We start from the raw sequence: 13,494 nt of genomic DNA on the forward strand, positions 1-13,494 counted from the left end.
TGTTCAGACTACCAGGTGCTTCACACCTGTTTATCTACAAATTTATTGAATTGCCAGATGATTCAGATTTAGTTCAGCATGAGGCAAATTAACGTGTGTCAAGAATTCAGCAGCCAGTCTCTTCTCAGACAGCCAGAATCAGATATTAGCTCAGAGCATCAATATTTTGTATTGATCTGAAGGGTAGCTGAGAAGATTATGGTGTTTAGAGATTCAAACTAGAAAGGGTTAAAATGACTTTTTTTTTTAAAGAGCTACTATCTTAACAATAGTGATTTATTTCAAGGTTATGTTAGTAATTGTCTCGTCCATTCTCAAGAAATGAATAAACTGCCCTTTATAAAGTATATTTTAATGTCTCAAGACATTGCAGTCATTTGAAACAGAGTCTATGTTGTAATGCAGAGAAACATGATACACAACCTGTGCACAGCCAGGCCGTATAAAAGTATAATAAAGGCCATATAATCTGTTTTTGTAATGGTGGTTAATAGTTAAATATCAACTCTGGAGAACTCCACTGCGCTTCTTCAAAATGGAGCCACAAAATCTTTAACATCCCTGAGAGGCAGACAAATACTCTATTTAGCCTGTGTTGGAAGGGACTGCAGATGCTGGTTTACACTGAAGATCGACACAAAATGCTGTAGCAACTCAGCGGATCAGGCAGCATCTCTGGAGAAAAGGAAGAGGTGCATTTCGGATCATGTCTGAAGAAGGGTTTCGACTCGAAACGTCACCTATTTCTTTTCTCCAGAGATGCTGCCTGACCCGCTGAGTTACTCCAGCATTTTGTGTCTATCTTCTCAGCCAAGAGCAATAAAATTACATTTCAGAGTCAAATTAATTTATGGCTTCTCCAGTTCGGACTTCAATTTACATAAGCTAGTTTGAAGTGGAGGATGCCAACTCTGAATCGAGCAGGCTAGGAATAGCATCAAACCCCTGATTTGTCCTCAGCCAACTTCCATACTGGCACACTTTTCACAGAAGTTATTGCATTGGGATTAGGAATGGGCACACCTACTGTTTTCTGCCCACATAACCCTGGGGTGATTTTTGCATCCAATTTGCTGCCTCAGCTCATATCAGTGAATTGATAACAGGAAGGTAATTAAATATGGGACTGTTTATGATCATGCAACTCAATTACATACTTGTTCTCACAAAGGAACATCTCAGTATTAACCTCTTTCAAAATAAAATGCTGGAGGAACTCAGCGGGTCAGGTAGCATCTGTGGAGGGAATGGACAGACGACATTTCAGGTCAAGCCCCTTCTTCAAACTGATTCTACATCTTTCATCTGTATCAAAAGGTTCAAGTTTCACTCCAAATACTGAGCACGCAATTCAATCTCGAGACCCTTCTTCAGACTGAATCAATCTCGACCCGAAACGTTACCCATTCCTTCTCTCCTAGATGCTGCCTGACCTGCTGAGTTACTCCAGCATTTTGTGATACCTTTGATTTGTACCAGCATCTACAGTTATTTTCCTACATAATTCAATCTAATACTTCAGTGTAATATTGAAGGAGTCCTGCATTTGTAACAGAATGGAATTTCAGATGAGGCCCTCTGGTGTAGATGTAAAAGATCATACAATACAAGAAGAAGCATGAAATAATCTTTCCTTATGCTCTGTCCAACAGTACTTAACAAGAACAATAAAATGGCTGTTGTCACATTGCAGTATGACTAACTACACTATTAAGAGGGTATTTTGGAGGTTGAGACCAGTAAGTTTTTTACTTATGCCTTCCAATCTATCTTTTAAAGTATAAAAAAAGTACGTTTTTTGTTTAACGTGACTAAACCTTCGGGAGAACATTTAATTAATAAATGTAGAAATCTTTTAAAGAACTGTTAATAACTTACTTTACTATGTACTGTCCACCTTTAGGAAAATACCTTTTGCAGTTATTCACAAAATGCTGGAGTAACTCAGCAGGTCAGGCAGCATCTCGGGAGAGAAGGAATGGGTGACGTTTCGGGTCGAGACCCTTCTTCAGACTGACCCTTTTGCAGTTAAATCTTTTCACTAGGACATCAGTTATTTGACTTCGTTTGATATCTTATGGCAACATTCGAAGGGCAAAGGATTTGACACTACATTCTGTATGCACAGTGTCTAGATAGTCAAAGAATGATACCTTGTGGAAACAGGCCATTCGGCCCAACTTGCCCACACCAGCCAGCATATCCCAGCTATACTAGACCCGTTGGTACAGAATTTGGACCATATCCCTCCAAACCTCACTAAGAATGATATAGGATATCAAAAGCTTGGTTTAGAGATACAGCATGGAAAGAGACCCAATGGCCCACAGAGTCCACGCCGAACATCGATCACCCATTCTCAATAGTTCTATGATATCCCACGATCGTGTCCACTCCGTACACATTGGAGGCAATTTAAAGAGGCCAATTAACCCACGATCGCGCACGTCTTTGGGATGAGGGAGGAAATCCACACGGTCGCAGGGGGCACGTGTAAACTCCACGGAGACAGTACCCTAGGTCAGGATCGAAACCAGGTATCCGAGTGTTGTAAGGCACCAGTTCTACCAGCTGAGCCACTGCCTCCAGTAGATACTAGATAGGGCAGATTGCACAGAGTTTCGTTGGATTCAGACTGAAGTCTGAAGAAGGGTCTCGACCCGAAACATCACCCATTCCTTCTCTCCCGAGATGCTGCCTGACCTGCTGAGTTGCTCCAGCATTTCGTGTCTACCTTCAACAGGAATGCAGTGCTGTGCATCCTTTCAGTGAGCTAGAACAGGAAACAGCAGTTTAGCAGAAATAAAGGAGGTGGTGTGGTCAAAGGAAGTACATGAAGGAGGAAATTAGGAATCTGAGTGAAATTATAGTTTTGTGGAACGACTGATAGTTTTTCCCTTGTGTTGCGCATGATAATTAAGAGACGCACTGAAGAAGGATCTCGACCCGAAACGTCACCCATTCCTTCGCCCCAGAGGTGCTGCCTGTCCGGCTGAGCTACTCCGGCTTTTTGTGTCTATCTTCAGTTTAAGCTAGCATCTGTCGTTCCTTCCAACACATGACAATTGAGAGGATTGCCTTGGCTGTAAGGTTTTTTATTGAAAACAAAGTGAGGAAATCACAGCAAGAACAGTCTAAAAGTGAGAAAGTAGCAGAAAGTGATGAGTAAAGAGCTGTAAAAATAATTAATATTTTGCACAAAGTCTGTTTCAGATAAGGTGATAGACAATTGGTGTACCAACTGGCACATTGCTAAACCAATATCTCTTAAAGGTTTATGCTTTAACCATTTACAACCACTCCCAACTATTCACAAAGTGCCCAAACTAGCAGTTCTGTCTTAAACATATCCTATTAATTGTTCACTGATTAATGATTTGACGTCAGAGAAGAACCTTAGGTTGTTTTACAACATTAAAGGGGACATCTAATTATGTTCAACCTGTTCCTGGTGTTAACAGTACTATTAAGTTAAAGCACTGTGGAATTGTAAATTGATATTTGTCCCATGGTACAGACTACTATGACGATGGGGGAAGGTACTTGGTGGAAAAGATGGACGGTATGCATAGAAGGTGCAGGAATGGAGTTAATCATCAGAGCTTCTGGAATACTGTGCAACCTATGATGGCTTCACTCCAAGCCCAATGCCACCCAACCTTAGTAGTCAAACTGCTTAGAGGCCAAGTGCCAAGCCATCAATAATTTTTTTCTTGGAATCTTTGGGCGACGCGGTGGTGGAGTGGCAGAGTTGCTGCCTACAGCACCAGAGACCCAGGTTTGATCCTGACTACGAGTGCTGTCTGTACGTAGTTTGCACATTCTCCCCATGACTGCTTTCGTTTTCTCCAGGTGCTTTGGTTTCGTCTCACTCTCCAAAGACGTGCAGGTTTGTAAGTTAATTGGCTTGGTAAAAATAAGAAAATTGTCCCATGTGTGTAGAATAGTGCTAGTGTACAGGTTGGTGTGGATTCAGTGGGCAGAAGGGCCTGTTTCCACACTATCTCAAAATAAACTAAACTAAGTCGACATGTTGATCGACCCTACATTAAGCATTCACAGGGCAAAGGTGCTCTGCACGTTACCCCTGCTGCACCACATTGTCCTCTGACAATAAAGATTCATGACAAGATCCTTGCAAACATTCAACACTTCCCCTCATTTCAGGAGCCACCTCTTGGTGAAGACACATATCAATGATGAAATTTATCAATGCCTTCAATACACCAATGAAGCCTTCGTCAGAAAACCAAGCCCAAAACCAAAGTATTATCTAACTAAATACACCAACTAACAATAAATGACTCCATAGGCGGAATAAAAACCCAGCTACCTACAAATTAATTCTCTTTTAAAATAAAAACTAATCGTGTAGATGCAAGTATATCATTGGGGTTATCAAGTGGGCACCTCCTTTCATTGGTGTTTCATTGCGTTAGGCCCACGACACATCAGGAAGGCTCAACAGTTGGTTCTGGCCTCCCAGAACAAACCCTTTCAACAAACCTACTTTCACCACCATTATACGACCAGTACCTACTAAATAAAGGAAGCTGCTGCCAATTAGCTCACTCTAACAAATGCATCCTATCTTCCACTAATCCTAGCCCGTCATTAAGCTTGTAACACCACAAATATCACCCTTGCAAGGGACCAGGATGCACTTGCACAGACTACAATTACAATGAAATACACATACTGCATGTCATACGTGTCCTTTCTGCCCCCAACTGACACTATTTCTTCTCCACCAAATCCACTTGCTGCCTTTCTCTGCTGTCTCGGACATTTGCTTTACAGCCTGATGCAAATTCCTAGCTCTCCCCAGGTACTTTCCCTTGCAACTGCAGAAAATGTAACATTTGACCCTATAGCTCCTCCCTATCCTCCTTCCAGGGACACCAGCAGTCCTTCCAGGTGAGACAGGTTCACATGCACCTCCTCGAACCTCATCCATTGCATCCAGTGTTCCCGCTGTGGCCTCCTGTACATCGGCGAGACCAAGCATAGACTCGGGGAACGTTTTGCAGAATACTCACAATCGATCTGCCACACGCAAACTGGAGGAACCCTGCTTCATTCTCCTCCTTTGTACACTCATCTTCAATCCACAAATCCCTCATTTCCCTTTTAATCCTCACTTCCCCTGTCCCCTTCCACCTATATCCCTCCCTTTAGATTTCACTCCTCTCATTATCAGACTCCAGTTTGTTTCCTTTTCATCTTTATCCACCCATCTGCTAATCAAAATTCCCTCACGTGTATCGATCTGCCCTTTACCAGCCCCCCTCTCTTTTCCATCCCCACCCCTTACTATTATTAGTCTGGTCCAGACCCGAAACATCGCCTAACCATTCCCTGCACAGATGCTGCCTGACCCACTGAGTTAACCAGCAGTTTGTGTTGTGCATTTTTTTCAACATCAGCAGTTCCTTGTGTCTCCACAACACTTTAATGTCAGAAACACAGCTTGGCATTGCAGTGAAGTTGAAGTAAGACTGAATGAAACCCCAGTCAGGCTATAACCAGAGTACTGTTTCTAGTCATCACACTGCACGAAAATGCAATATAGCACAAGAGGTAGCAGAGGAAATTCACAGAGACGTTGCCAAGCTTAAAGGTCAAAGGGTGCAAGTTTCAATCTGGCTATTGCTGAATTTTAAGAGCTCAACTGTAACTGCTACTTGAGTAGCAGTTGAAAAACTTTCTATTGGAAGTCTGTGCCATTTAATGAAGCTGGGATCTTGAATCTGTAGTGTTGCAAAGAAATATTACTTTCAGGCAGCAAATTAAACCACCAGACATTATTGTTACAATTGATATTAAAAACTGGACATTTGCAAAGTGTCGTGACTTGGTTATTCTTAAAATAGATGGAAGCACAAATAAAAATAAAACTTGTTTGTAGTTTTAAAACTAAATTGTGTAGAAATAAACTGATAAGATTTTTTTTAAATATGTAGATCAGTGAAATAAAAGTTCAACACTTCTGCTGCAGATCTTTTTGATCCAGGAAGGCAAGACATGAATTTGAGAGCCCAACCCATATGTCTTTTTATTCATTCTAATGAATAAAGAAGTGTAGGAAATCACTAAATTTCTGTAATGAGGTGTGTAAATTTCTGTACTGGAAATGTTGGAAGTGACAACCTACATATTTCAGACAGGAAGGTCTATTTGTTAATGCCTCCAATGACAAACTTTGCCTCTTCCCCACCTCATCTTGACATCTCTCTCAGGTATACCATTGCAATTTAGTGCACGCCAAAATGTCTCAATGCACTCAATGTCTGGAAAGTTTTAAACTTGGTCACATCGGAATGTTTTGTCATCTTCAATCTCCATTATCTCAATCCTGTGCTGCCCATTTCCCCTTTATTTCTTTAACATTAGTATCCTTAGGTGCACATAAGGTCTTTATGGAACTCTGGAATTGCAATCTTATGAACTATGACTATTGAAATATGCAGTGCAAAAGGAGTCCATATGTCCCTGAGTGGCAAAAATGAGCTATTTGTGCTTTTCCCATGTTTCAGCTCCCAGCCTGGTCTTGAGTGCGTATCCACTTACACGTTAAATGTGTTGTAGATTTTTGCTTAACTACTATGTAACGCAATCAGTTCTAGAACCCTACTTTGATGGAAACTAGGTCTCCTAATAATTTCTTTAAATCTATGTCCCCTATTTGACTTCTCTGCAAAAAGAAATTAATAATTTCTCTTCACTCTGTCCAGTCTTTCATAATTTTATATATCATGATAAAATTTCATATCAGTTCTCTTTCTTAATTCCAAACAACAACCGTGCCCCAGCCAATCTCTATTTATAATTAAAAGTCTACACACACTAGCAACATCCTCATGAATCTGCTCATTTGCATCCCTCCTGTACTGCCGTTACCAAAACTTTGTAAAGTACTTTGTAGTCAATCTGTACTTGGAAACTCAATCGCATGAAAATCTATTTGACCTGGAATAAATTGTATCTGTGGGTATTTCCTAGCCAAATAATGTGGGTTTTCAAATTCAGCTAAGTAATTCAGGTTGTATTCATAAAATGCTGGAGTAACTCAGCAGGTCAGGCAGCATCTCAGGAGAGAAGGAATGGGCGACGTTTCGGGTCGAGACCCTTACAACCTCAATGCAACTTCCACATCAGGGATTCACAGGATGACTTCAACCCTGTTCCAATGCTTAATTTATCCAATTAATTTAACCGGTCGGCTCTGCGTCTGTTTTCTGAGCACTTACGCTTGGTCCACCAAGGCCTATTAGATCTCCTGGATGTTAATCACTTCAACTCCTCTTCCCATTCCCATCCTGACCTTTCTATCCCAGGCCTCCTCCACTATCAGAGTGATGGCACACACAAACTGGAGGAACATGACCTCATAATTTGCTTACAACCCAGCGGTATGAAAGTTGAATTCTCCAATTTTAGGTAACATCTACAAACACCTCCATTATCCTCCCATCCCTCTTTCCCCCTATACAATTCCAACACGGTACACAAATGGTGAAGTAAGTAATATTTATGGTAGAACTAACAGAGAGGACTGCCTGGTCCCACTGGTGCCATGTTATTCGTTGCTACATCCATTTGGGTATATTGGAAGTATTCCATCCCATTCTGAATTTCTGCCTTTGAGAAGAAGCAAGAGGTAAGCAACTCATTGGAAGTTATCAAGAATCTTACTTCTACTGAAACATATGGCAAAGAAAATGAGAATATTTACTGTGAGAGGGATGCAATTACAAGATCCCCTTTTCAGGCCATGGTTATGCAGGCTTTTGATAACTAAAGAAACTGAACAATTTCAGCAGTACCAAATGTTCTTATAAAAATCAGTTTAAACTCCAGCATTTCAGCCTTTGAATTGTAAATGTAATTCCAGTAGGAATTGGTAGCAAAAAAATATATAATCCATGTTAGTTATAGATAGCTCACATCTCTTACCCAAGCTATCTTTTTCCATGGTCACGTCTGTTGACAAATCAATAATTTGTGAGGAGGAATTACTTGCACATCTTACTGCAGACCCCCTGATGGGTTTGAAATGCTCAAAGTAAAGCAACCTTCATTTTCACCTTACTTTGACTAAGCCAGGTGATACAGGTTACATCCCCCAGCAACATGTTTATCGTATTTTAAGTATGCAAGCATGGTGATTGGGTTGATTCTTGTTTTTGGATTTAGATAAATAGATTTTAAGGGATTATTAACTAATCCCAGTTGCCTGGCTACTGCTAATTGACTATCACAACAAGACAATTCTATTTTGCCTTTCTAATGCAAAGAGGTTTACTTACTGACGTCCTAATTTTTACAAGGATAAAGTGCCAATTTGTGTTTGTAGAGTTGAAATAGGGTTGGACTCACTACTATGTCCTCAGGGTGATATAGTACTTGCTCTCTCAGATCACAAATGAACACAGCTAATTTATCGGTACATCAGAGTTCTGTTAGTGGTTTGTGAATGTTATCACCAACACAGAATACCAAAGCAGGAGAAGGGATGAGATTGGGAAAAACAAGAAAGGAGAATATGTAGAAGCAGAGTAAAAAATGAAAAAGAATATCAAAAGTAAACATTCTATTCTGAGACTCGTTGTGGGCTATAGATATTTTGAAAATGTTATTTGATTTCAAATTCAGTTTGTAAGTTAATTTGATATTCAGGACACTTTAACAATAAATGGCCTTACACAAAAATCAAGTATTTGTTTTCATGTCTGACATCAGGGATCAAGAACAAAATCTGGGCTGGCATTGCATTTCTGCACTACAGAAATGCTAACTCATTAGGGATTCTATCACACGAAATGAAGAAATGCGGAAGTGTTCTTTAATTTCTTGACTGCTCAATGGACAATTGGATTGTAATGGTGTGATCTGAAACTAGAGTAAGTATACACAAGATGTACATATATGCATGTCATCCATTGGTTGCATGCAAAATACGCAATAAAATCTGCATGCTACACATGCTTGGAGCATTTCCAAAAGAAACTGGGTCGCATTTCTCCACTAGGTCAATCATTGGCCACTATTAATTGAAACCTTTCTCCTTTGTGCTCCTTGAAATAAATAGCAGCAACATTCAGAGGGTTACTCGCACAGTTTACACAATTAGTCAAGAGTGTTTTATTGTCCTAAGTCCCAAAACAGAATAATGAAATTCTTCTCCAAAATGCTCTGCATGCTGACTGCTTACTCTGCAGTCTATTTGATAAATCTATTTGCCACAGTTGATAAGGTGCAATGCGTGCGGCACGGTGGCGCAGCGGTAGAGTTACTGCTTTACAGCGAATGCAGCGCCGGAGACTCGGGTTCGATCCTGGCTAAGGGCGCCGTCTGTACGGAGTTTGTACGTTCTCCCCGTGACCTGCGTGGGTTTTCTCCGAAATCTTCGGTTTCCTCCCACACCCCAAAGACGTACAGGTATGCAGGTTAATTGACTGGGTAAATGTAAAAATTGTCCTTAGTGTGTATAGGATAGTGTTAATGTGCGGGGATCGCTGGGCGGCGCGGACTCGGTGGGCTGAAGGGCCTGTTTCCGCGCTGTATCTCTAAATCTAAATCTAAATGCCATTTACTGCACTCCTTGTGGATAGTGGTCCTGAAAGGTCAGCTGCCTGAGTTGGCACTGTAGCAAAGGCATCAAAGAAAAGTGGACAACAGGAAGGCAGGAAGAATTTATTTCTAGTGACCACACCATCAAGAATGTCCTAGGAGACACTTTTATATCTCAGCATCTCTAAAGAAACAAGCCTCAGAAAGGAAGGTTTTTTTAATGTGTATTGCCAAAGGACAGTGATCTCTTGCAGGCACGGATCCACATCTGTACTGCTCTACCATGGAGGACAAGATTGGTGTTGTCTTAACTTCCTAGCCTCTGAAATATTCCAGCAGTGGTTGTGTATGCCACATATCCTGTTAGTTTTTCACTGCAGCATTGTGGAAGAGTGATAGGTCTTGGGTCTTTGGATCGCTTCAGAGATCTTACAATGATCTGCAGAAAAGAACACCGTTGCTGGGTGAATGGGGATATTTGTAAGACTGGCCATCACACCTGCAAATGTATGCAGGCAGAGTGTTTCATTGCAATGAAAGAGAGAAATGGTTGATGAAGTTCATAAAGCAACCAGTGCCTTTTGGGAAGTTGTCCTCTCCTTAGACTGATTGGCTTCGAGCAAAGGGGTGTCTCCTTCCTGCCTGAGGGAATGATCTTTCTTCATTTTTGTGTCTGTGGTGTTTGGAAATAGAGAAAGCAATTTTCATTGTTTGGGATGAGTCACTTGTTGAGGACATCTCAGTCCCAACCTCTTTCCATATCCTCCATAAGGATGTTGAGGTCTATTCTTCAACTCCAATGGGGTGTGTGCATTGAGATATTAGGTGGCATAGTGGCACAACAGATAGAGGTGAACTCTCATAGCTCCAGCTGACCTGGCTCAATCTAGACTGCTGATTCCGCCTTTGTAAAGTTTACATGTTCTCCCAATGTCCGTGTGGGCATTCTCCAGGTGCTCTGGGTTTCCACCTGACAAGCTAATTAATTGGCTGTTACAAATTACCCCTACTCTAGCTGGGCGGGGATTTGTTGGGCATGTCAGCGAGCATAAGGATTGGTGTAAGAATCAGCATGGACATGATGGACTGAATGGCCTCCTATGTCATAAGGAAATATGGCAAGGGCTCTGTGTGTTATTTAAGCAAAAAAATCAGCAGTACACAGCATTTTCATCATGATGTGAGTAACTTCAGACTGCACTTTAAATGCTCGAGCCCTGAAGTGAGTTGTGCCCCTTAGTGACAAAAATCGCAAAATAAAAACTTGATATTTAATTTTTAATTTGTATTGTTTTACATATAAGATGGTATTAGCTGGGGGGGGGGGGAATCACCAAACCATAACCAGGCTGCTCTGCTATGAATTGACGCAAGTGAACTGCATAATTCTGAAGTAAAATAGTTTCTAGATATTTATAATATTGCCATTTGTGTGGCTTTGCTGCATGTAATTTGGCTGCCCCATTTCCTTACTTTAAAAGACTGCATTTCAAAATACTTCAAATGGTGTTAGGATCATGAAAGATGCTATGTAAACAAGTCATTCTTTAAATCTGAAAATAAAGTAAAAAGATAAAACATAATTCAAAAGAAAGGGCATATTGCAGATTTGTGTATGGCAGTATATTTGTGGAATTCATTCTAGGACAGTATAATGTTTTGTGTTAAACAGAAAGTTACAAATACCAATAATTAATTCTGCAACAAAGTTATCGAAAAGTGCTAGCCAGAATTGCAGGAATTTTCAGCAGAAAATTTGTTTTGCATGTTATTAACTAATTAAAAATACTGACATTTTCCAATTTTTCTTTGGAAGAAATTCATCCCCAGGGTAATTTGCGTCAAGGCTATCGATCGTTTGAGGCATGCATGGTCTGTAGGGTTAAATGATGTTTAACAATTTTGGAAAAATAATTAATGAGGACTTAAAGCATAGTTAAATATGCACTTAAACACAAGGAATTAGAAAGTAGTGTAATGATAATTGTGATGTACAGCATTTTATAATATTGTTCATTTTGAAATTGAAATTACATTTATGCAACTTTGAAGTGTAAGAAATAGTAGCAATTGCTTCAAGGGGGTATTGCAGCAATGTATATCTATAAACATTTATATGGAAGTTCATGTGACAAGGAGAGGTTGGACAAACTTGGATTGTTTTCTCTGGAAGGTCAGATGCTGAGGGGAGACTTGATAGAAGCTTATAAAATGATGCGGGGTGTAGATAGGGTAGACAGTCAGAATCTTTTTCCCAAGCCAGAAATGTCAATGACTAGATAGCTTTAAGTTGAGACAGGCAAAGTTTAAAGGAGATATGAATTTAGGAGAGGTGGGTGCCTGGAAAGCACTGGTGGTGGAGGCAGATACGGTGGTGGCAATTAAGAGGCTTTTGGATAGGCACATGGATGTGCAGGGATGGAGGGATGTGGATCACATGGATGTGCAGGGATGGAGGGATGTGGATCACATGGATGTGCAGGGATGGAGGGATGTGGATCACATGTAGTATCTGCACGGATATTGTGGGCCCAAGGATGTGTTGCTGTACTTTACTGTTCTGTGTTCTATTTTTGTTGTTGCAGTTGAGTTTGCAAATTAATGAAAATATTTTGGCTTTTATTGCAGATAGTTCATTTGTACAAACATGGTGGATGCTCACAGACAGATCTTGTAGTCATAAAGCAGCCAGAAATTGATTCTTTGGAGGAGAGAAGATATTTTCACTGGCATGCCCTATATGAGGCTTTGTGCTGCAAAGTGGTATGATTTTGAGGGTTTCTTTGCCATTGTGCCATTAATATGTCATTTGAGGAGATGTGCATGAATTTCGAGGGTGAAGGATGCCAAGAGGAAATAGGAGTGGGCATGCCTCTTCTCCGACAGTTTCTGGGAGATGGCGGTGGCAATGGCAAAAGATTTGGAGAGAGGAGTGGAACCTTTCAGATCCTCCTAAAAAATGAATAATGATTTGCTGTGGTGCGTAATTGAGTTCAGAGAAGACACCAGTAGATTCAACTAAGGGACTTGCCCAAATATGATGAGATAAAGTGTAATCCTTTAAGTAGCGCAGGAGTAGCCCTGATTCTCAGTATTACCGTCTGTTTTCTTGTTCATGGCTTGCACTGTTTCTTTGTGGCAGCATTGTTCTTCAACGTGGCAGCTGTGAATCAAATGGGCATTGCATGCTGCTTGATGTTAATACATTTTGTTGGATCATGCATGATATAAATTGCTGTTGAATAGTAAATTGATGAAAGCATTTAGGTCCTTTGTACAAATAGTTCATGGTTTGTGGCTGTTTGCAGTCACATCTTATGGTCATAGAGCAGCTGGAGAGGCTGGAATTGGTTTCTTTGAACAGAGAATATAAAAGGGAAATGTATTAGCTGTAGGCCATATAACATCTATGTATATGCTTGTCACACACATGGACTTGCACAATCCAAAATATCAATATGCTCTATGTTCATTATAAAATCACAATTAGTGATTTTACTCACAGTTCAATCCAGATGCGCATTAGAGCCGCATTGCATGATTGAATTTCTAGGCTTATAATTCCAAGATTAGGATTCCATCATGAGTTACTTTCAAGATTTTAACAAGCTATACCATTCAAGGAGATAATATTAAAGTCTTTAGTGCAGTGTAAAAATGGATTTCTTTTTAAATTTCAATTTATCATTTTGAGAAAAAGTTGATTTAAATGTGATTAAGCTTAATAAAATATTGTTCATTGGTAAATATATTTCCCTGCATCATTCACAACCTAGTTAAGGATGTTTACCTGCCCTTAAGTAATCATAAATCTTTACTCAAGAGATTTATTTTGATGATGTTAAATGGTAAAATAGAAAATACATTGTTTAGTTTGAGTTGATATAGAGATGTTGGAATAATGGGGTATTTTCTCCTCAA

General features: G+C 40.1%; 1 protein-coding gene across 2 annotated transcripts in view; it reads left to right on the forward strand.

Moving 5' to 3' along the window:
* LOC144595346 (protocadherin-17-like) overlaps positions 1-13,494 on the forward strand; it is a 104,755-nt gene that overhangs the window by 64,538 nt on the left and 26,723 nt on the right. The gene's annotated exons all lie outside the window — the stretch shown is intronic.

Source organism: Rhinoraja longicauda, chromosome 7, assembly GCF_053455715.1.
Source record: "Rhinoraja longicauda isolate Sanriku21f chromosome 7, sRhiLon1.1, whole genome shotgun sequence".
NCBI lineage: Eukaryota > Metazoa > Chordata > Chondrichthyes > Rajiformes > Arhynchobatidae > Rhinoraja > Rhinoraja longicauda.